The sequence below is a fragment of the Mytilus trossulus genome, chromosome 12 (assembly GCF_036588685.1).
Source record: "Mytilus trossulus isolate FHL-02 chromosome 12, PNRI_Mtr1.1.1.hap1, whole genome shotgun sequence".
NCBI classification, from domain to species: Eukaryota; Metazoa; Mollusca; class Bivalvia; order Mytilida; family Mytilidae; genus Mytilus; species Mytilus trossulus.
In genome coordinates, this window is record NC_086384.1 from 1,069,504 (window position 1) to 1,093,558 (window position 24,055).

Sequence of the window (24,055 nt, forward strand, 5' to 3'; positions counted from 1 at the left end):
TGTATACTCGAAAACCATGTATAGACGCTGTATTTTTGGTCTGATCGCATATAAAAAAAAAGTAATGATGATAACAAAATTCGCAATTTGTGTTGTCATTCAAGTTATTTGATGTAATAGTATAGTATCCGACTTAATTAAAAAATAGATAATGCTAAACAGGCTAAAGGTAACGTTAATTTAACGATAATAATGGAAAATCTTTACTTGCAAAATGTGTGTATACTGAATCTCAAATACTATGCTGACTCCTATAAAATACTCAACTACTTCCTTTTTGTCGATATTAACATGTTGCAAATCAAGGTCGAAGGTCTTCTTGAATTACAAGTGTTACGCATATATGTATATTAATATCGTAAAATTGCAGTATATGGTAATTTGTTGATACATTATGGAATATACAACAATGCAGATATAATACAAACACTGAGAGGAAATATAGTAATAAGTACTTTAGCAAATTATTTATATTAGAAGCATTCTCCTTCGTTGATGTTTTTTTCTGAAATAAAGACATTAAAAAGATATTAAACAAACTTACCACAATTAGATGATTTATACGGCAAATATGTCACCAGTTAAAAATCTTCATGTCGTCTGCAAAATCAATGAAAATAAACTAGAGTAATAACAATCAATACAAAACAGTCAACGATAGAAAATATAAATATTTTATCAAATCATTTAATTTATGAAAATATTTTCCATGAAATTATTCTATCGACTGAAACGTGGGTGTATGCATATATAATGGCGGGAAAATGTGTTGGTAATAATTGATGTTTGACGAATTGATTTCCCAGGGCTGGTTTGGTTTACTTTACATCTCTATATGTAGTAAATTAGTGGTTAATCTCAATAATGTGTGTTACAATATACTATCAATACACTATACATAGATATAAGAAGATATGGTAGGCGTGTCAATAACACAACTCTCCACCATATATAGTTCAAGCAAAGTTGACAAAAGATGGATTTTTCGTTTGTTCTATTAAAACTCGAAGCTCTTAACAAATAATTTTGTATCCTTGACTTAGTTTGTGTTTGATTGTTCCTAATGATGTTAAATCACGTTACGCGTCACGCATGTTACAAATTTATGAAGTATCATTTACTTTTTTTTACGCTGCAACCCATAAAAACACTTTCCAATTAACTAAAAAAAAACTTACAGTTCACAAATATAGATGACATTAGTTTACCGATCGAAAACATCAGAACACACAAATTGTTTATCATTTAACTACAGTATTGCTTCAAATTATCTGGCAACTATCATATACATATAAGAACGGTTAGGGGGAGGGTTGGGATTCCGCTAACCTTTTTAAATCCCGCCACATTATTTATGTATGTGCCTGTCCCAAGTCAGGAGCCTGTAATTCAGTGGTTGTCGTTTGTTTATGTATTACATATTTGTTTTCGTTCTTTTTTTAACATAAAAAAGGCCGTTAGTTTTCTCGTTTGAATTGCTTTACATTGTTTTAACGGGGCCTTTTATAGTTGACTATGCGGTATGGGCTGTGCTCATTGTTGAAGGCCGAACGGTTACCTATAGTTGTTAAGTCTGTGTGATGTTGGTCTTTTGTGGATAGTTGTCTCAATGGCAATCATACAACATCTTCCTTTTTATAGAGTAAGATGTTGTTTTAATTAATTTTCTGACTGTTGACGACCCATTGGTGGTCCTGGGCTGTTTTCTGTTTTTTTGTCGGGTTGTTGTCTTTTTGACATATTCCCCTTTTCCATCCTCAACTTTATTTTATAGATAAAGGAAGACGTTGTATGAGTACCATTATCATTGTCATCTGTGCTAAATAACAACATAAAACATATATAACGATTCCCCTCAAGCTCCCCGTAGTCATCTACGTCTGATCATTAATGTCACATGACTTTACCAATAAATGTTACCATAATGAGTACTTTCTCATTTGACTTTTCTCATGAAATATTTTATTTCAAAATAATAGCTGTAGCAAAGTGTCTGTTATCCTGCCTTATTCAACTCCCAATCGTAGACCAAATGACATGAATTACAGTGCAGTCAACATGTATAGGTTACAATACTGCTTTCAATAATGAGCAAAATCCATAGCACATGGTTAGCTTTCAAATGCCCCGAAAAAACTAATCTAAACAATTAAGAAGAGAAATCAAACCTCATTATTCAAGAATTATGTACCAAACCATGTACAAAAAAACAAAATATGTTATACAGATACAAACGAAAACCATTAAATGTCAGGCCTCTATATATAGCTAACTTTTACTAGAAAAATAAATTTTCAATCACCCAACGTATCTCATGTTTAATCGTTGCATGATCAACTATTTGCTAGAAGTGTTCGTAAGATGGTATTTTTTCACTACTGAAATGATTAATATGATTGTTAAATCTTTACCAATACTACAATACCATATCATCATCCTACTCTCTAAAGCAGAAAAACGGAAGTGTAAAATGTTTTCCAGAAATTAAATACCCTATACTTTGATTTATCAACACTGCTAAAAGTTCCGACCCGGAATGTCGCATATTTATTTCTAAACTGTCTGAGGATAAGAAAAGGTAAGAAGTGAAAATCAATAGGGTCACGTAAATAAACCCTCATTATGACAAAGAACTTGATAAATTTGGGAAAGTCTGAACCAATATTCACGGGAATTAATGTACTTCTTGGCATGGAAAATGTATTCATGGAATTTCATGTATGCGATCAAATTCCTACTATTGACAAGTTGAACATTGATGATATTGATAAACTATGTAATTCCGATTAATGAATGTCCTTGTAAGAATTTATCTTGAATTAAGTGTCTACATGACTGATACGATAAATTGTCAGTTTATGTTAAGGTGGTACATAACACTACAGGAAGATAACTCTGTTAAATCGGCAGAACGTTTTAATGACGTTGTGTTCATAAGGGAATATTAAGCTTCCCGATGATCAAAAAAAGTGTTTGTAAAACTGATTGAACAGTTGGTTAAAGTTTTTGAAATTTTTATATTTTTGTCAAAAGGTCAAAGTAAATACTTTGTCAAAATTTTAAGGAAATTAAACGAGCCAAATTAATTGTAGTTGAAGTGGGACGTACCACCTTAAGCTCTTGCAAAGATAAATATGCAACCCAGATATTTTTATTTTATCTGATATCACCTCCAAAAGTTTAAGATCATAGTCGACTCAGTAAGCCTACTTTCATAAAACGTCATGGGCAAAGACAAACCATATCGACTTTATAAGGGTTAAAATGCTGAGCTTACCATATACTTAATAGGACAGCAGGAACATATTGAGTATCGTTCAAATATATGTGTCAATTTATTGAATGAGAATCTAAATAAGGTTCACATAATAATGCATATATAAAATGCGACCCAAAAAAGGAGAATACCTGTGTGATTCTATATAGATAAATAGAAAAACATACAAAAATTAGTTAGCAAATAAGAAATACAGGTATGAAGATTCGTCCCGTCCTCTCATTCAGACCTCTCTTGGATTTAAGAAAAAAAGGAAAATTTTAGCATAAAAATATTCAATATCGGAAGCGTTTATGTTTACAGGTAAAGTGAAAAGAAAACAATATCGACTTTTTATCACTGATATTTGTACATGATTAGATTAATGTGATGGTTGTTATATTGATTGCATGTTAATTTACATTCTCTTTAAATAAATAATCATGGTTAATATTTTACGTTCAGAAAATGTATATTAAACCATGAACTCATTGGACGAGGCATATGAGAAACAGAGAAATTTCAAAGTATGAGATCAAACTTATCAGAGGAATAATTTATCTTATCTGAGTAGAATTTGATTTTTGTGTTCGAGAAACCTGACATTGTTCCTGTCATAGCGTTCATTTATTCCTTAAAAGACGAATTAATGGGGAACACAGAGAGCTCACTAAAATGTCTGAAGTGGCCATATGCATGTGCCTTTCTCCAAGCGTGAAGTTTTAAACCCACCAGTTATCAGATGTTGGTTTTCTTTTTTTAATTTTTGTTCCATTCGTCTTCTTGTGTCATTCAAAGCTCAGTATCCAAATTTTGCTATTTCTAAAAATCGTACAATGACTTATGGTCGCCTTAAACTGTTGGACCTTTACATTATTGGCAATCCCACCAAAACCCGTTATTTTAATTTATATGTTGGTAGTTGTTCAAACTTGACAAATAGTATTGTACAAAACAAAATAATTTTGTATCATTAAAAAACTTACGACTTAAACTGAAATCAAGAGACAGATAAAATTATTCCCATCAGCCAGCACATCAGATCTTAATTATTTATTATTTAGCCTTAGAAAGGACGATTACTCAGACAGTCAGTCTAAACATTTATCATAGAGATGACACGGATAACACAAATTACCTTCATTTATATTGTATGTCAGTGCAATAATGTCTTACAAATAAACGAAGTGCAGATGGAGTAATAATCACAGTGAATGCTATTGACTTTGAATCGATCACTAATCGTGGAAATTGACCTTTTTCCATTTAAAAGTACTATTATAAATGATACTTCATTCTACTCCCAAGTGAATGAGGTTATATGTTACAGTTGGTAGTTTATCATAAAGTATAGCAAAACACATTTATATTAATGAAGGTTTTGTAGAATTTGAAGGAAGCTGATGTTTTCTAAATACTTTGTTTTATTCAAACTGTTCAAGTATTTTTATGTTAAGAATACCATAAATAAGATGATGGTTATGTTTGAAAAATGACGCCAAGTCGCCAAAGATAAGTGGACTAAAATGTGAAAATCTAGCAAAAAGGGAAATCCCAAAAATACTGAACTGAGAGGAAAATCAATACGTAAAGTCCATAATCATATGGCAAAATCAAATAACAAAACGCATCAAAAACGAATGGACAAGAACTGTCATATTCCTGACTTGGTACAGCCATTTTCAAATGTAGAAAATGGTGGATTAAACCTGGTTCTATAGCGGTAACCCTCTCACTTTAATGACAGTCTCATCAATTTCCGTGATATTTACATTGATGCGTTAAACAAATAAACAGACACAATAAATAAAATAGTCAAAATATGAGTACATCAGTAATCATCGTTTAACAATTTTAAAAGGAACAATTTAACAGAACACAAAAACATCTACTAATTACGAACAACTTAATTGATTTAAGTGTCTGACGTAAGAAATTTCTGTTCAGATATGTAATTGTTTTGTACTGGCAATGAGGTATAACCATTGTACCGTTTCAGAATCTTAAGGACTACGATAAAGGATAAGGTTCAGTAAGACATCTTTTTGGTCCCAAAATATAGCAGTTTTACAAAATTGTTAAAATTTAAACTTTTTCTTAGTTATTGGATAGTAGAATGGCCCTACTACATAAATATGGGCTGTTTTTTGACAATACAATGTAAATATATTGGGAACTAGCACCATGAAGTCGTGCTAAATTACTGAAATCCTCACAATTCCAGCATTTTAGTAAAATTTTAGACGGTTTCCGGGTAAAACGAAAGTGGCCGCATTCGTCTTCATCCAAAATATTGAAATGGAAATTGTATTTGATGATAATACATAACATATGTAAAGATTGAGGATGAACACGGATGCGGCCACTTTTGTTTTGGACCAAAACCATCTGAAAACTGACATTTTTTCGCATATTTGGTAGATTTTTCATATTTGAGCTTGAATCGGATCGTTTTTAATGACCAAATAAGTTAAAATCTTGCACATAAATTGATTGAATCAAAAAAAATGGTCAAAATCTTTCGTAAGATGAAACTTAAAATTGAGGCCAAAATCGGTCCTTACCGGACCTACACCTTTCAATATTCAATAAAATGAACACAACATCATATCATTGATTGGTGTATAATTTAACAAAAATTTTTAGCCAAATGACGCTTTTGGAAATATTAACCAGCAAGTATTAGATACTGAAATGGCGAATTGCAACATATAGCATGTGCCTTTATTTCTAATGGATTGACTGTTATGATTTATTTCAAGGATCTAACACCATATCCATTCTTTTCAATGATAATTTAAAATTTGTACTTGATGACACAAGACGACAGGTCAGAATTAAATGCATTGTGAAAGTAGAAATATACTCCATTAGGTTGATTACTTTGTAAGTTCTTGTTAAGCTAGTAATGATTTAAATATATTCTATATCTAAAAGAAGAAGAAACATGTCAACTAATTATTTATTATAATTGAAGGATTACTTCCGCATGAACGTTTACTGATAAACCACATGTGTGTTCTAATCAATGTTCCCCATTGCTGTGAAATAATTTAATTGATACGTTCAATTTGTTTTAAGGTGCTGTAAAACAATCGATTCGAATTATTCAAACTGCTATGGTTGTTCTTTCCTAATGTGCAGATGATCTAAGGTGATTTTACACAATTTTTTCAAATCTATTGTATTGAATCAATTTTATACGTTGGTGTCAAGCGGGTTTGGCGAGTCTACTGAAGACGTCACGTGTATTTGACATAATAAATACTTAGTTTTACATCTGATATTTTTGATGATTTTGTTTTTAGAAATACATCAACAACCAAATCATAAGTGACACAAGAGAAACTTATATCTTAATGTTACAAATAATATTTGGTTTAATGATAAAGACTCTCAATAACAGTGCCATTGGAAGTACCAAATGAAACGTGGCTGTCTTTGTATTTGTCTGATGAAGATTTTCATGGCGGACGATAGATTTATACTAAAAAGACTTACTTCTTATGCGCGCCATTTCTATGGCGTTGTTTTTTTTTTGTGGGTTTCACATATAACAAACACCTACGTATAGATCACTAACGACTTAGACCTTCATTAAATGTCGTTTTCAATTCCTCGATCACGCAAGTTACGTAATTTGTGCTTTCTGCAGGACCGGACGATATATATTGGTCAAAGTTCTGGGAGACCTGTTCAGTCTATTCGCACTTATGTAATTAATATGTTTGTTTCAGAGTCATTGTTATTCCAGTTTTCTTTATGCTTCTCCTCCATCATGGTCTATACAATGTCGGACATTATCTTTGACAGAATCAATTTGGAATTGTATTTCATTGGCTTTACACTTAACGTATTATATCGTTTGTTTCATACAATGGTTATATGTAATGTTATAACGTGACAATTCAGAATTATGTCATAAGAATGTTGAAGTTAAAAGGTTACGCATGCTAGGAAGTTATTCTAGAAACAAAAAAATAAACAATGTAAACGTTTACAACACTTGTGGTGTCGTCTTCCCCAAGAAATAAATCGCGAACCAGTGCCTGGTTTGTGACAGTTTCTACAAAAAAGCATGCAAATATACAAATCTAAATAATAAAGCTTCAAATGTATATAGAATCTTATTGTTGACATAATTGATAGTTATCAATAGTATCAGTAAAAAAAGAGTAAGTAGTTATTTTCAAATATATATTCAAAAGTGAACGATTTAATTCAATTTGAATTATGATCATGAAAATTTGTTTTGGCCACTGAAAGCTCGGAATAAGTACATATTCACAACATGGGAAGCAGAATGGCATGAAGAGATTATTTGATTCTTTGCGGCATTTCCATATCAAGGACAACAAGTCGTATTTTTTCTTGATTATATTGCAGTTTTGTTCAGTAATGTAATCATCGGTAATTGACTACTGTTTTCTCTATCAAGCCTTTAATAATTAGGCAAATTCGAATCTATCAGTAACAATTATGTAATAAGTAAGTATGTCGGATTTTCGTGGTGAAGTTTCTTTTCTCGTAAACGAGTTAGAGGTCATGAAGTATATTTTCTTCAGAACTGTACTAAAGAATATGAATTACCTAAATAATATCTGATTGTTACAATACAATTAACTTATTATTGAATGAAAATATTTCAGATATTCATTCTATCAATTTAGAAATAGCATAGAAAACTAATATTGAACAAAAACACATTTAAGTTGATGTGCAACATCTGCATCTCATTTCAAGATCAATTGAGTGCAATTTCTTAAGATGTACATATTCTTGATAACAACAAGACCAAATGTCACAGACATTAAAAACAATAGATCTCCGATCGGCCTTCAAAAATGAGCAAATCCCAAACCTCATTCCCAGCTAAAGAAGGGCTCGAAATGACAAATGTAAAAGATTTCAAACAAGAATACTAACAGTCTCTTTTAAAGAGTCTAAACCAGACATGTCTTTCGTATCAAACTGATCCTCATTTCTTACTTTTTGCCAATCATTTCAACTAGTTTCTTTGAAAATGCTGATATGTGATTTGTGAATTTCTCTGACAAGCTGTCAGTCATATTCCATTGATGCAAATATAAACTGAAATATTTTAAAATTCTATTATCGTTTGGCATTTATTTTGTTCTGCATCGACAAGAGAATTTTCGTTATAGTAATTTGACATTTATGTTGTTGTGCATTGACAGGAGAATTTTCGTTATAGTAATTTGACATTTCTACTGTGTACAGCACCAATATTAAATGTCGCCTTTTAATTTATTACCGCGCAGCAATTAATTTACCATATTACTTTGTGCGGCAATGAATTGTATAAACTATTCTTAGAATAATAATTTATAGAGTAAGCGGGTTATTCTCAGATATTCTGTGAAGATGTTAAAAACTAAAACTATTTTATCCAAACGATAACGATGACTTCCCTTCTATTCTATAATAATGTATGTTTCTAAAAAAATACTCTTGCCTTTATCAGTAAAAGTTTTGTCAAGAGATACAAGAACTTTTTTCGTTGCCATGTAAGTGGGAGGTTTGCTAAGCCGTAAAACCAGGTTCTAACTACGATTTTTCCTTAAATGTCCGTCACCAAGTCAAAAATATGGCAGCTTTTAACAAATAGTCTGTTACTTTGTATTTTGGCGGTTGTTGTTTTTTTTTTTTTTTTGACTCAATCGATTTATATTTTTTGAACAAAGGTATTTTACGATTACATTTATTTACCAGATAAACAAAAATAAACTTAAGGATCAACGGTTTATGATTAAAACGAAATACTAATCGTGTAATGCATCATCAAGTGATTGATTATATATCTTGAACTGCAGGATTGATCAATGTATCCACAAACAAAACATACTATAATACGTTGATCATTTCACCATGAGACGTGACAGAATATAAATAATATAAGACTCTTTATAGCAAGGTCGACTATAATCGCTTTTAGTATAGCGGTAACTCCAGAGATAACACTATATAAATTGTGGTCAGGTAGATTTAACTACCTTATCTATTGTATTTAATTTACAGCTAATATGACCATATTGTCATCCCAACAAATACCCTGACATATACATAAACAGGGTTCAGAAAGGCATAACAAAATAAATTGTTGCGTTTATTGCCAAATGAGACAAACATAAATATCGTCTTAACAAAAACTTAATTTACAAAGATTAATTGACTAAGTCCTAGTTGGGCTACCCTTACTACGCTGAGGTGACACTCTTGTCTGTTTAACTTGAGTGTAGCTTACCTTATTTTTAATACCAAAATGTTTAAAATTAAGTCAGTATTTATAAAGGAGACAATAGTTGCCTATGTATAAGTTTACATTATGTAATTATCCGTATAAAATACATGTAGAATTCTAATAAAATGGCAAATTATTGTTAATATGAATGAATTAATATTTCCACAAACAGTCAGTATTCCATAGGCTACCCGATTTGCATCCCGACAGATCGGACTTAGACAAAGCAGAATACTAACGAAACCTCATCAAAGAAAAAAAGAAGCAATCATTACTACGAAAGCATTGACGGTGTAGTTTATAGGGCAGTGATATTGCTTTTTCCATTCTATACTTAATTCTCAATCTTTATTTATCTTGCACAAACAAATACTTTTAAATAAATTATCTATAATCTACACTTTATATGGTCAACCATTTCCGGTAGTTAAAAGTATCTTCAACCGCCACTACAACCGTGATACAATAGTGTAATTTTAATTCGTTTTGTAAAATTTTGTCATCAAACGCCGTCGATTACACAGTTTTTATTTCATTTGTCTACAATCTATTTAAAAAAAAAACGAACCGAAAACTAAATTCGTTTTTCAGTATGATGTCTTTATTTTGACATTGAACACTGAAACCTACTAAGTCTGTAACATTCCAAATTCCTTTTTTTTTTCTTGGAAAAAATAATTCGCCTGTGGTTATATCCTTGATCACAATGTAATTCAAAGTTATCATGGTATTTCATCCATGGAATTCAATTCTTAGTATTGATATATTGAACTTTGATAAACTTTGGTATAATGATTGATATCGAATAACCTTGTAAGAATTTATCTTTAATAAACGTTTAGATGTCCGATACAAAACATGTGGATATTGCATCAGCTACCGCAAGCACGGAACAATATATTTCTAAGTCATATGGAATAACTTGTTCCGTTGAAAATCACAGTCTATTTCAGCGTACTTTGATCATAACCTAAAGGCAATACCAAGCTGGAGTTCAATCAACCTAGAGCAATCGACCTTGCAAGTGTAAAAACTTGCCGTCTATTTATCTTAGATTGAACAAGGGAATCCATTGAAGCTTTAAATTATGGTATGGTTTTGGCTTACCGAATTCAAAATAATTGGAAATACAAAGAATAGAGTACAATGGGCTCAAAAAGAGAAAATAAGACACATTCGTGCTAAAATATAAACAATGGAAATCTTTTATAAAAATATTACTCATAGAAAAGATGCATACGAATATGCAGCACACAAATAAAGCTATTTTTTCCTCCAATCCTCTCCAATCCCACATATTAGCCCTACTGAACGTAAAACGAAGAATTTAAAAACGTGGATTGTTCTTTTTATTTCAAATCCAGATCGTTGTCAGCAATTATCTGCTATATTTCTTAGTATTATAGTATTTGATTGAATCGGTGTTGATGGCAGATGTTTGCAACTATCTGTAAAATATAATCACATACAATCTAAAAAATCTTGGCGATTTGAGGTGACACACCTATACTGTATGCAGTTGCCCATTGTTTCAGACAGTGTGTTTTTGATCGTTATATATAAAAAAAAACACACATTCGTTGTTGCTTAATACCACTAAAAAAAGTAGAGTTTGTAACATAAATAATCTACGGAATTGTTATGGAAATCAAGAATAAACCAAAATATTCTTATCAGCTCGGAAAACGAATATTTGTCTTTATTATCTATAACTTTGACTCAGAATGGACGATGAATTAGGAAACATTTAAGTGACATCGAAGTGACACGAAAAACAACTTGTCTAGACAGAATATTCTATAAGACTTAACACTGGAATTGACATTCTATTCAAGAACAAGGTTGAATATACTATTGCATTCAAATCCCAAGTGCATTAGTACTTTCATGACATATAGAAATAAGAAGATGTGGTATGATTGCCAATATGACAATTATACACAAGAGACCAAATGACACAGACATCAACAATTGTATACATAAAGTTCATCGTATGGCCTTCAACAATGACTCCTCAATGTATAATATTCAAAATTAATTTTGCCGTAAAATTTAATTGATGTGTCCTCTTTTCAAATGTACTACTGATTATCTCTACGAATTTCCAACTATAAGGTATAGACGGTCTATCAAACTATTTTTATTTAATCGTCACATAAGATTCCACACGTCCTCTCATACAGGGCTCCTTTGAATATAAGAAAAACGTAAAATGCCAACGTAAAAATATTCAATATCGGAAGCGCTTATTTTACAGGTAAAGTGAAAAGAAAACGATATAGACTTTTTATCACTGATATTTGTATATGATTAGAATAATGTCATGGTTGTTATATTGATTGCATGTTAATTTACATTATCTTTAAATAAATAATCATGGTTAATATTTGCGTTCAGAAAATGTATATTAAAAGACAAATAAACCATGAACTCATTGGACGAGGCATATGAGAAACAAAAATTTAAAAGTATGAGATCAAACTTATCAGAGTAAACATTCATATTATCTGAGAAGAATTTGATTTTTATGTTCGAGAAACCTGACATTGTTCCTGTCATAGCGTTCATTTATTCCCTTAAAAAAGACTTAATGGGGAGCACAGAGAGCTCACTAAAATGTCTGAAGACGCCACATGCATGTGATTTTCTCGACGCATGAAGTTTTAAACCCACCAATTATATATTTATTTCATTTGCCATACATATTTTTGATATGTTCTTTTATTTCAAGTAATCAGATGTTGGTTTTCTTTTTTGAATTCTTGATCCATTCATCTTCTTGTGTCATTCACAGCTCAGTTTCCAATTTTTCTAATTTAAAAACCGTTCAATGACTTATAGTGGCTTTAAATTGTTGTACCGTTGCATTATTGTCAATCACACCACTACCCGGTATTTTAATTCATATGTTGGTAGTTGTTCAAACTTGACAAATAGTATTGTACAAAACAAAATAATTGTGTATCATTAAAAAACTTACGACTTAAACTGAAATCAAGAGACAGATAAATTATTCCCATCAGCCAGCACATCAGATCATCAGATCTTAATTATTCATCATCTAACCTCGGAAAGGACGATTACTCAGACAATCAGGCTAAACATTTATCATAGAGATGATACGGATAACACAAATTACCTTCATTTGTATTGTATGTCAGTGCAATAATGTCTTACAAATAAACACAGCGCAGATGAAGTATTTATCAAAGGGAATGCTATTGACTCTGAATCGAACATTCATCGTGGAAATTGACCTTTTTCTTTATGAAAGTGCCGTTCAAAATGATATTGCAAGTGAATGAGGCTTTATATAACGTCTGATGATTTATCATAAAAGTTTCAAAGAGTGTAGCAAAATCATTTTTAAAGTTGTATTTTCATATTCAGAAGAAAAAACGTTTTATGGAATTCGAAGGAAGCTGATGTTTTCTGAATACATTGTTACATATATATTTCTTATTGAAACAGTTAAATTGTTCCTTATGTTGAGAATGGCATAATTAGGTTTAGGTGGTGTGGTTGACAAGTGACAACTTCTCATTTAAATTAAGTAGATTCGAATGTGGTATGTGCCAAAAACAGGGACGAAAGAAACCAATAGGACAGTCCAACTCATTATCTAAACTAAACTGACAACGCCATGGCTAAAAGTGAAAAAGACAAACAGGCACACAATATGACACATGACACAACATAGAAAACTAAAGAATATGTAACACAAACCTCATTAAAAACTAGGGGTGATCTCAGGTGCCCCGAAAGGATAAGCAGATCCTGCAACACATGTGGCACCCGTCATGTTGTTTATGTGATAAGAAATCTGGTAAATAGTCTAATGTCAAAGTGACAACAACCCGACCAAAGAGCTGATAACAACCACAGGCCACAAATGGGTCTTTCATGTAAAGGGAAATCCCGTACCCGGGGGCGTGCTTAAGCTGGCCCCTACACAAAACAGTTCAGTGAAATGGACATAAAAAAAACTCTGAAATTAAATTGAATCTTACAAGACTAACAAAGGCCAGAGACTCTTTACTTGGGACAGGCGCAAAAATGCAGCAGTGTTAAACATGCAACAATACGCACAGTAAAAGTCAGTTCAAAAGAAGTCCGAGTCCGATGTGAGAATAGGCAATAAAAGAAACTAAACAAAATGACAATAATACATAAATTAACAAAGGACTACTGGCAATTAACTAACATGCAAGCTCTAGACCTCAATTGAACTGATTGAAAGATTTTTTTCTACAGTATATGAATATCAAGCACACTCCCTCACGTTAGGGGTTAAGTATTGTACCATCATAAAATATATGAGAAGAACATAACCCGTATCATGCCAATAACTAGTTTTCAAATAAATTTGTTTATTTCCGATGCAAAGACACTGTAATTGAAACAATATTAAAGCCAAAATATGCAAGAATTCTCAAATCTGTAGTAAGATTGTTTTGTACTAGCAATGAAGCATGTAACCGTTTAAGAATCTAAAAGACTCTGATTAATTTCAATATTTGTGAAAACAACGTCACATCATTGTTTAGTGTACAATTTCAGAGGCGCTTTTGGAAATATTTACCAGCAAGTGCTAAATTCTGAAACGGTGAATTGCATTTTATAGCACGTGACTTTATTTCAATTATTTACTGTTATGATTTTGTTCAAGGATCTAACACCATATCCCTTCTTTTCATTGATAATTTAAAATTTGTACTAAACAACACAAGATAAGAGGTCAGAATTAATTGCATTGTGAAAGTAGAAATATACTCCAGTAGGTTGATTACTTTGTAAGTTCTTATTGTTAACCTAATAATGTTTTAAACATATTCTATATCTAAAAGAAGGAGAAACATTTCAACTAATTATTTATTATAATTGAAAGATTACTTCCGCATGAACGTTTACCGATAAACCACATGTGTGTTCAAATCAATGTTCCCCATTGCTGTGATATAATTTAATTGAAACGTTCAATTTGTTTTAAGGTGCTGTAAAATATTTGATTCGAATTATTCAAACTTCAAAGGTTGTTCTTTCCTAATGTGTAGATGATCTTAGTGGATTTTACACATGTTTTTCGAATCTATTGTATTGAATTAATTCTATACGTTGGTGTCAAGCGGGACTGACGAGTCTACTGAAGACGTCACGTGTATTTGACATAATAAATACTTAGTTTTAAATCAATTTTTGATGATTTTGTTTTAGAAAGACATCAACAACCAAATCATAAGTGACACAAGAGACACTTCTATCTTAATGTTACAAATAATAGTTGGTTTAATGATTAAGACTCTTAGTAACAGAGTCATTGAAAGTACCAATTGAAACGTGCCTGTCTTTGTATTTGTTTGATTCAGATTTTCATGGCGGACAATACATTTATAATAGAAAGTCTTGCACCTTATGCGCATCATTTCTACGGCGTTTGTTTTTTTGTGGGTTTCACATATAACGAACACCTACATATAGATGACTAATGACTTAGGCCGTGTTCACATTGACCTAAATTCGGTGTTGTGTTAGTGTAACACGTAAACTAAACACAATTGCGTTCCTATTGATAAAACTCCATGTTTACATGTAGTTTAAATCATGTTTTACCTACTCACAGTCGATAGTCAATGTAGGCCTTGTGTAGGTTAAGTGTACACAAAACTAGGCATTTAGGACATTAGTTTTATCGTTTATATATTTAAGGAGGAAACTATTTTTGAGTAAAATTGCTATTTTTTATAATTATTAGTTTAAATTTTACAGATTTTTTTTTGTTAAAAAAAATAACGTACGTTATTAACCCCTAATCAAGACTCAAAGTAGCATCATTGCCGAACCCATCAGGCAGCAACCAATTGATTTTCGGGGGGGGGGGGGCTATTATAGTTGAGTATAAAACATAAAGGCAAGGGGGTGGGGTGGTGAGCTATGGATTTTGTTTTGGAAAAAAAAATGTTTCCAGTTTTTTGCCCTGAAAAAAAATTGTTTGTTTCACCCTCACTGCTGCCACTATATATAATGCTAAAATTGATTTCGACTTGTCACCAACATGTGTCCTGAAAAAATTCAATAGCTCTCGCCCCCCTCCCCCTCCACAAAAAAATAAGGTAAATAGTTGCTGCCTAATTCATTTGAAAAGGTCTTCCCGAATCGACTTGACGAACAAAGAAATATTCGCCACTGGTCTTTACTCAAAAAACGATTCACGCATTAATGCATGACTAAAAAAAGTGTGAGGTAAATGATATGTTTGTCTAGTATCTCAGATCCGTTAAATAACACGTAATATAAATTAAAAAAAACGTTACCCTATTCCTTTACCAAATACTCCTTGGAGAAGAAATACCATTTGAAACGAACAGAAAAGATAAAAATGTAGTTATCCCTAATATCTCAATCCTTTTTTTTCGGCTGTAAGCACGCTGTTGCAGCTAACGTTTTCTAATGCGTTATCGAGACATCTCTAGTATATTCAACTGAACTACTGCAAATTATAACCAGATGCTCCGCAGGGCGTAGCTTTATACGACCGCAGAGGTTGAACCCGGAACGGTTGGGGCAAGTATGGACACAACATTCAAGCTGGATTCCGCTCTAAATTTGGATTGTGATTAAATAGTTGACACAGCATAGGTTTCTGACACAGAATGAATGTATTCAAATGAACTTAATTTTTTTGTTTTCTCTTAGAGCAATTCACTATGCTGTTGAATATTAATCCTCTCAAAAAAATGTTAGAAGAAATTTTCTTTTTATTTATGAAATTTCAAATGAGAAAAATTGAACCCAATTTTTTAATCACATCCCCCTTTCCCTTATTCCAAAACTAATTTCAATTAAAATATTCTAATGGAGTTTGCAACAATTACTACTCATTTAAATACATCATAAAATATTAAGATGTAAAAAAAACTGCTTGTTATCACTGAATGGTAAAGATCATTTAAATTTATCAGTTGGTAGTAAAAAGTGAATATACATTGTATATTGTATATAACAAAGATTTAAGTTGATTCTGGACAAAGAAAGATAACTCCAATTAAAAAAAATTCTTGCAGATATTTCTTGCTTACTATACTGGACAAAGAAAGATAACTCTTAATTAAAAAAAAATTGCTATTTCACAATATTGTGAAATTAGATATTTCTTGCCATTGCACAATACTGTGCAATTGAAAAGACTTGCTATTGCACAATACTTAATATAATAATTTTAGATCCTGATTTGGACCAACTTGAAAACTGGGCCCATAATCAAAAATCTAAGTACATGTTTAAATTCAGCATATCAAAGAGGCCCAAGAATTTAATTTTTGTTAAAATCAAACTTAGTTTAATTTTGGACCCTTTGCACTTTAATTTAGACCAATTTTAAAACTGGACCAAAAATTAAGAATCTACATACACAGTTAGATTTGGCATATCAAAGAACCCCAATTATTCAATTTTTGATGAAATCAAACAATGTTTAATTTTGGACCCTTTGGGCCCCTTTTTCCTTATCTGTTGAGACCAAAACTCCCAAAATCAATACCAACCTTCCTTTTATAGTCATAAACCTTGTGTTTAAATTTCATAGATTTCTATTTACTTATACTAACGCTATGGTGCGAAAACCAAGAAAAATGCTTATTTGGGTCCCTTTTTGGCCCCTAATTCCTAAACTGTTGGGACCAAAACTCCCAAAAGCAATACCAACCTTCCTTTTGTGGTCATAAACATTGTGTTTAAATTTCATTGATTTCTATTTACTTTAACTAAAGTTATTGTGCGAAAACCAAGAATAATGCTTATTTGGGCCCTTTTTTGGCCCCTAATTCCTAAACTGTTGAAACAAAAACTCCAAAAATCAATCCCAACCTTTCTTTTGTGGTCATAAACCTTGTGTCAAAATTTCATAGATTTCTATTAACTTGAACTAAAGTTATAGTGCGAAAACCAAGAAAATGCTTATTTGGGCCCTTTTTGGCCCCTAATTCCTAAAATGTTGGGACCAAAACTCCCAAAATCAATACCAGCCTTCCTTTTATGGTCATAAACCTTGTGTTAAAATTTCATAGATTTCTATTCACTTTTACTAAAGTTAGAGTGCGAAAACTAAAAGTATTTGGACGACGACGACGACGACGACGACGCCAACGTGATAGCAATATACGACGAAAATTTTTTCAAAATTTGCGGTCGTATAAAAATGGCTTTCATATAGTAGCAACCACTTAACTTAAAAAAGTGGGAGGGTTATTTTTTTTTATCTGAGTCAGATTTTTTTTCGCGCGTACGTTTTTATTCCTTTTTTTTCGATGCTGGTGATCAAATACTTTTTTTTCAATATTTAACACTATAATGTATGAGGAAACTCTTGATTCAGACTTTTTTTTTTTTATCATCTGTATGACCATTTTTTTTTTAATCAAATTGGGGATCGGAATATTTGCATTCCCATCCCCCACCCCCTTTTGAAGTCAAATGGTTGTTCCCTTACCGCTAGAAATATTTTCCAACAATTTTGAATTCAGTTCTACGTAATGAATATTTAAATGACATATAGTTTACAAGTGGGAACAAATCTTATGTACAGGTAGCTAAACAAGGTGTATAGATGTGAACAAATGTAATGTGAAACCAGTGCACACTACACTAAACTAATTGTAAACATGTTTACTCTACACGGCGTTTGGTGTGAACACGGCCTTAGACCTTCATTAAATGTCTTTTTCAATTCCTTGATCACGCAAGTTACGTAACTTGTGCTTTCTGCATGACCAAACGATATATATTGGTCAAAGTGCTAGGAGACCTGTTCAGTCTATTCGAACTTATGTAATTAATCTGTTTGTTTCAGAGTCATTGTTATTCCAGTTTAATTTATGCTTCTCCTCGATCATGGTCTACACAATGTCTGACATTATCTTGACGGAATCAACTAGGAATTGAGTTTCATTGGCTTCATACTTAACGTATTATATCGGTTGTTTCATACAATGGTTATATGTAATGTTTTAACCTGACAATTCGGAATTATGTCATAAGAATGTTGAAGTTAAAAGGTTACGCATGCTAGGAAGTTATTCTAAAAATAACCAATGAAAACGTTTACAACACTTGTGGTGTCGTCTTCCCAAAGAAATAAATCCCGAACCAGTGCCTGGTTTGTTACAGTTTCTACAAAAAGCATGCAAACATTCAAATCTAAATTAAAAAGCTTCAAATGTATATAAAATCTTAGTGTTGTCATAATTAATAGTTAAATATAATGTCGGTGAAAAAATTTTTCAAATATATATTTAAAAAGGAACGATTTAATTCAATTTCAATTATGATCATTAATTTTGTTTTGCCTCTGAAATCTCAGAATAAGTATATTCTCACAACATGGGAAGCAGAATGGTATGAAGCCTACTTTTGACATTTCCATAGCAAGGATATTACGTTGAATTTCTTTATATATTCTATATCTAAGTTCTGTTTAGTAATGAAAATGTTGATAATTGACTACTGTTTTCTCTATCAAGCCCTCTATAACCAGGTAGATGCAAATCTATTACATCAGTTACTATTATGTAATAAGTAATTATGTCGGATTTCGTGGTGAAGTTTCTTTTCTCGTAAACGAGTGAGAGGTCATGAAGTATATTTTCTTCAGATCTGCACTAAAGAATATGAATTACCTAAATAATATCTGATTGCTATAATACAATTAACTTATTATTGAATGAAAATATTCCGCGTATTCAATCTATCAAAATTTCCTAATATTTAGAAATAGCACAGAAAACTTATATTGAACAAAAACACATTTTGCACTGAGCATAGTTTTGTGTTGACGTAACGCGTGTCTGGCGTATAACAATATTTGTTAACCTGTTACCTTTTGTTGGCTATTATTCGTTTGTTTCTCTGTTCTTTTTTCCTCCCATTTATCTGTTTATTTATTGTAACCCTGTCGTGTAATATTGTCATTTTAATGTTATAATTAACACTATCATTAAAACGGGAGGTTTGGCATGCCATAAAACCAGATTCAACCCACCATGTTTTCATAAAATGCCCTGTACCATGTCAGGAAAATGGCCATTGTTACATAAAAGTTCGTTTCAGTGTGTGTTACACATCAGTATTGTGTCTCTGTTATGTCGTAGATCTCTTATATTTTCTACGTTTCCCTCAGTTTTAGTTTGTAACCTGTATTTGTTTTTTCTCTATCGATTTATGAATTATGAACATCGGTATACTACTGTTGTCTTTATTTATGTTGATATGCACCATTTGCATCTCGTATCAAGATCAATTGAGTGAAATTTCTTAAGATGGACATATTCTTGATAAAATCAACAGGTTTAATAAATGTATTAAATTGAGAATGGAAATAGGAAATGTGTCAAAGAGACAACAACCCAATCAAGGAGCAGAAAACAGAAATTCCTATATCGAAGTGACAAATGTACAACAATTCAAACGAGAATACTATCGGCCTAGTTTAAAGAGTCAAAACCAAACATGTCTTTCGTATCAAGCTGATCCTCAATTCTTACGTTTGCAAATCATTTCAAATAGATTCTTTTAGAATGCTGGTATGTTATTTGTGCATCGCCTGACAAGCTGCCAGTAAAATTCCATTGATGCAAATATAAACTGAAATATTTTAAAATTCTATTATCGTTTGACATTGATTTTATTCTTCATCGACAAGAGAATTTTTGTTATAGTAATCTGACATTTATGTTGTTGTGCATTGACAGGAGAATTTTCGTTATAGTTATTTGAAATTCTACTGTGTACAGCACCAAAATTAAATGTCGCCGTTTTATTTATTACCGCGCAGCAATTATTTTACCATATTACTTTGTACGTCAATGAATTGTATAAACTATTCTTAGAATAATAGAAACTATTTTATCCAAACGATAACGTTGACTTCCCTTCTATTCTATAATAATGTATTTTTCTAAAAAAAAAAATACTATTGCCTTTATCAGTAAAAGTTTTGTCAAGAGATACAAGCGATTTTTACGTTGCCATGTAAGCGGGAGGGTTGCTTAGCCGTAAAACCAGGTTCTAACAACGATTTTTCCTTAAATGTCCGGAACCAAGTCAAAAATATGGCAGCTTTTAACAAATAGTCTGTTACTTTGTATTTTGGCGGTAGTTGTTTTTTTTTTTGTCTCAATCGATTTATATTTTTTGAACAAAGGTATTTTACGATTACATTTATTTACCAGATAAACAAAAATAAACTTAAGGATCAACGGTTTATGCTCAAAACGAAATACTAATCGTGTAATGCATCATCAAGTGATTGATTTTATATCTTGAACTGCAGGATTGATCAATGTATCCACAAACAAAACATACTATAATACGTTGATCATTTCACCATGAGACGTGACAGAATATAAATAATATAAGACTCTTTATAGCAAGGTCGACTATAATCGCTTTTAGTATAGCGGTAACTCCAGAGATAACACTATATAAATTGTGGTCAGGTAGATTTAACTACCTTATCTATTGCCTTTAACTTACAGCTAATATGACCATATTGTCATCCCAACAAATACCCTGACATATACATAAACAGGGTTCAGAAAGGCATAACAAAATAAATTGTTGCGTTTATTGCCAAATGAGACAAACATAAATATCGTCTTAACAAAAACTTAATTTACAAAGATTTATTGACTTAGTCCTAGTTGGGCTACCCTTACTACGCTGAGGTGACACTCTTGTCTGTTTAACTTGAGTGTAGCTTACCTTATTTTTAATACCAAAATGTTTAAAATTAAGTCAGTATTTATAAAGGAGACAATAGTTGCCTATGTATAGGTTTACATTATGTAATTATCCGTATAAAATACATGTAAAATTCTAATAAAATGGCAAATTATTGTTAATATGAATGAATTAATATTTCCACAAACAGTCAGTATTCCATAGGCTACCCGATTTGCATCCCGACAGATCGGACTTAGACAAAGCAGAATACTAACGAAACCTCATCAAAGAAAAAAAGAAGCAATCATTACTACGAAAGCATTGACGGTGTAGTTTATAGGGCAGTGATATTGCTTTTTCCATTCTATACTTAATTCTCAATCTTTATTTATCTTGCACAAACAAATACTTTTAAATAAATTATCTATAATCTACACTTTATATGGTCAACCATTTCCGGTAGTTAAAAGTATCTTCAACCGCCACTACAACCGTGATACAATAGTGTAATTTTAATTCGTTTTGTAAAATTTTGTCATCAAACGCCGTCGATTACACAGTTTTTATTTCATTTGTCTACAATCTATTTAAAAAAAACGAACCGAAAACTAAATTCGTTTTTCAGTATGATGTCTTTATTTTGACATTGAACACTGAAACCTTCTAAGTCTGTAACATTCCAAATTCCTTTTTTTTTTCTTGGAAAAAATAATTCGCCTGTGATTATATCCTTGATTACAATGTAATTCAAAGTTATCATGGTATTTCATCCATGGAATTCAATTCTTAGTATTGATATATTGAACTTTTATAAACTTTGGTATAATGATTGATATCGAATAACCTTGTAAGAATTCATCTTTAATAAACGTTTAGATGTCCGATACAAAACATGTGGATATTGCATCAGCTACCGCAAGCACGGAACAATATATTTCTAAGTCATATGGAATAACTTGTTCCGTTGAAAATCACAGTCTATTTGAGCGTACTTTGATCATAACCTAAAGGCAATACCAAGCTGGAGTTCAATCAACCTAGAGCTATCTACCTTACAAGTGTAAAAACTTGACGTCTATTTATCTTAGATTAAACACGAGAATCCATTGAAGCTTTAAATTATGGTATGGTTTTGGCTTACCGAATTCAGAATAATTGGAAATACAAAGAATAGAGTACAATGGGCTCAAAAAGAGAAAATAAGACACATTCGTGCTAAAATATAAACAATGGAAATCTTTTATAAAAATATTACTCATAGAAAAGATGCATACGAATATGGAGCACACAAATAAAGCTATTATTTCCTCCAATCCTCTCCAATCCCACATATTAGCCCTACTGAACGTAAAACGAAGAATTTAAAAACGTGTATTGTTCTTTTTATTTCAAATCCAGATCGTTGTCAGCAATTATCTGCTATATTTTTTAGTATTATAGTATTTGATTGAATCGGTGTTGATGGCAGATGTTTGCAACTATCTGTAAAATATAATCACATACAATCTAAAAAAATCTTGGCGATTTGAGGTGACAAACTTATACTGTATGCAGTTGCCCATTGTTTCAGACAGTGTGTTTTTGATCGTTATATATAAAAAAAAAAAACACACATTCGTTGTTGCTTAATACCACTTAAAAAAAGTAAAGAGTTTGTAACATAAATAATCTACGGAATTGTTATGGAAATCAAGAATAAACCAAAATATTCTAATCAGCTCGGAAAACGAATATTTGTCTTTATTATCTATAACTCAGAATGGACGATGAATTAGGAAACATTTAAGTGACATCGAAGTGACACGAAAAACAACTTGTCTAGACAGAATATTCTATAAGACTTAACACTGGAATTGACATTCTATTCAAGAACAAGGTTGAATATACTATTGCATTCAAATCCCAAGTGCATTAGTACTTTCATGACATATAGAAATAAGAAGATGTGGTATGATTGCCAATATGACAATTATACACAAGAGATCAAATGACACAGACATTAACAATTGTATACATAAAGTTCATCGTATGGCCTCCAACAATGAATCCTCAATGTATAATATTCAAAATTAATGTTGCCGTAAAATTTAATTGATGTGTCCTCTTTTCAAATGTACTACTGATTATCTCTACGAATTTCCAACTATAAGGTATAGACGGTCTATCAAACTATTTTTATTTAATCGTCACATAAGAATCCCCACGTCCTCTCATACAGGGCTCCTTTGAATATAAGAAAAACGTAAAATGCCAACGTAAAAATATTCAATATCGGAAGCACTTATTTTACAGGTAAAGTGAAAAGAAAACGAAATAGACTTTTTATCACTGATATTTGTATATGATTAGATTAATGTGATGGTTGTTATATTGATTGCATGTTAATTTACATTCTCTTTAAATAAATAATCATGGTTAATATTTGCGTTCAGAAAATGTATATTAAAAGACAAATAAACCATGAACTCATTGGACGAGGCATATGAGAAACAAAAATTTAAAAGTATGAGATCAAACTTATCAGAGGAAACATTCATATTATCTGAGTAGAATTTGATTTTTGTGTTCGAGAAAACTGACATTGTTCCTGTCATAGCGTTCATTTATTCCTTAAAAAAGACGAATTAATGGGGAGCACAGAGAGCTCACAAAAATGTCTGAAGTGGCCATATGCATGTGCCTTTCTCCAAGCATGAAGTTTTTAACCCACCAGATATTGATTTATTTCATTTGCCATATATATTTTTTTGATATGTTCTTTTATATCAAGTAATCATATGTTGGTTTACTTTGATTTCTTGATCCATTCGTCTTCTTGTGTC

The 24,055-nt window shown here is 31.4% G+C and overlaps 1 long non-coding RNA gene across 1 annotated transcript in view; it reads right to left on the reverse strand.

Annotated features, from left to right (window-relative positions):
* LOC134693057 (uncharacterized) overlaps positions 1-24,055 on the reverse strand; it is a 64,631-nt gene that overhangs the window by 5,953 nt on the left and 34,623 nt on the right. Inside the window, exon 2 of the long non-coding RNA XR_010102320.1 lies at positions 545-600. This is a non-coding gene — a long non-coding RNA (uncharacterized LOC134693057). The remainder of the gene's footprint in view (positions 1-544; positions 601-24,055) is intronic.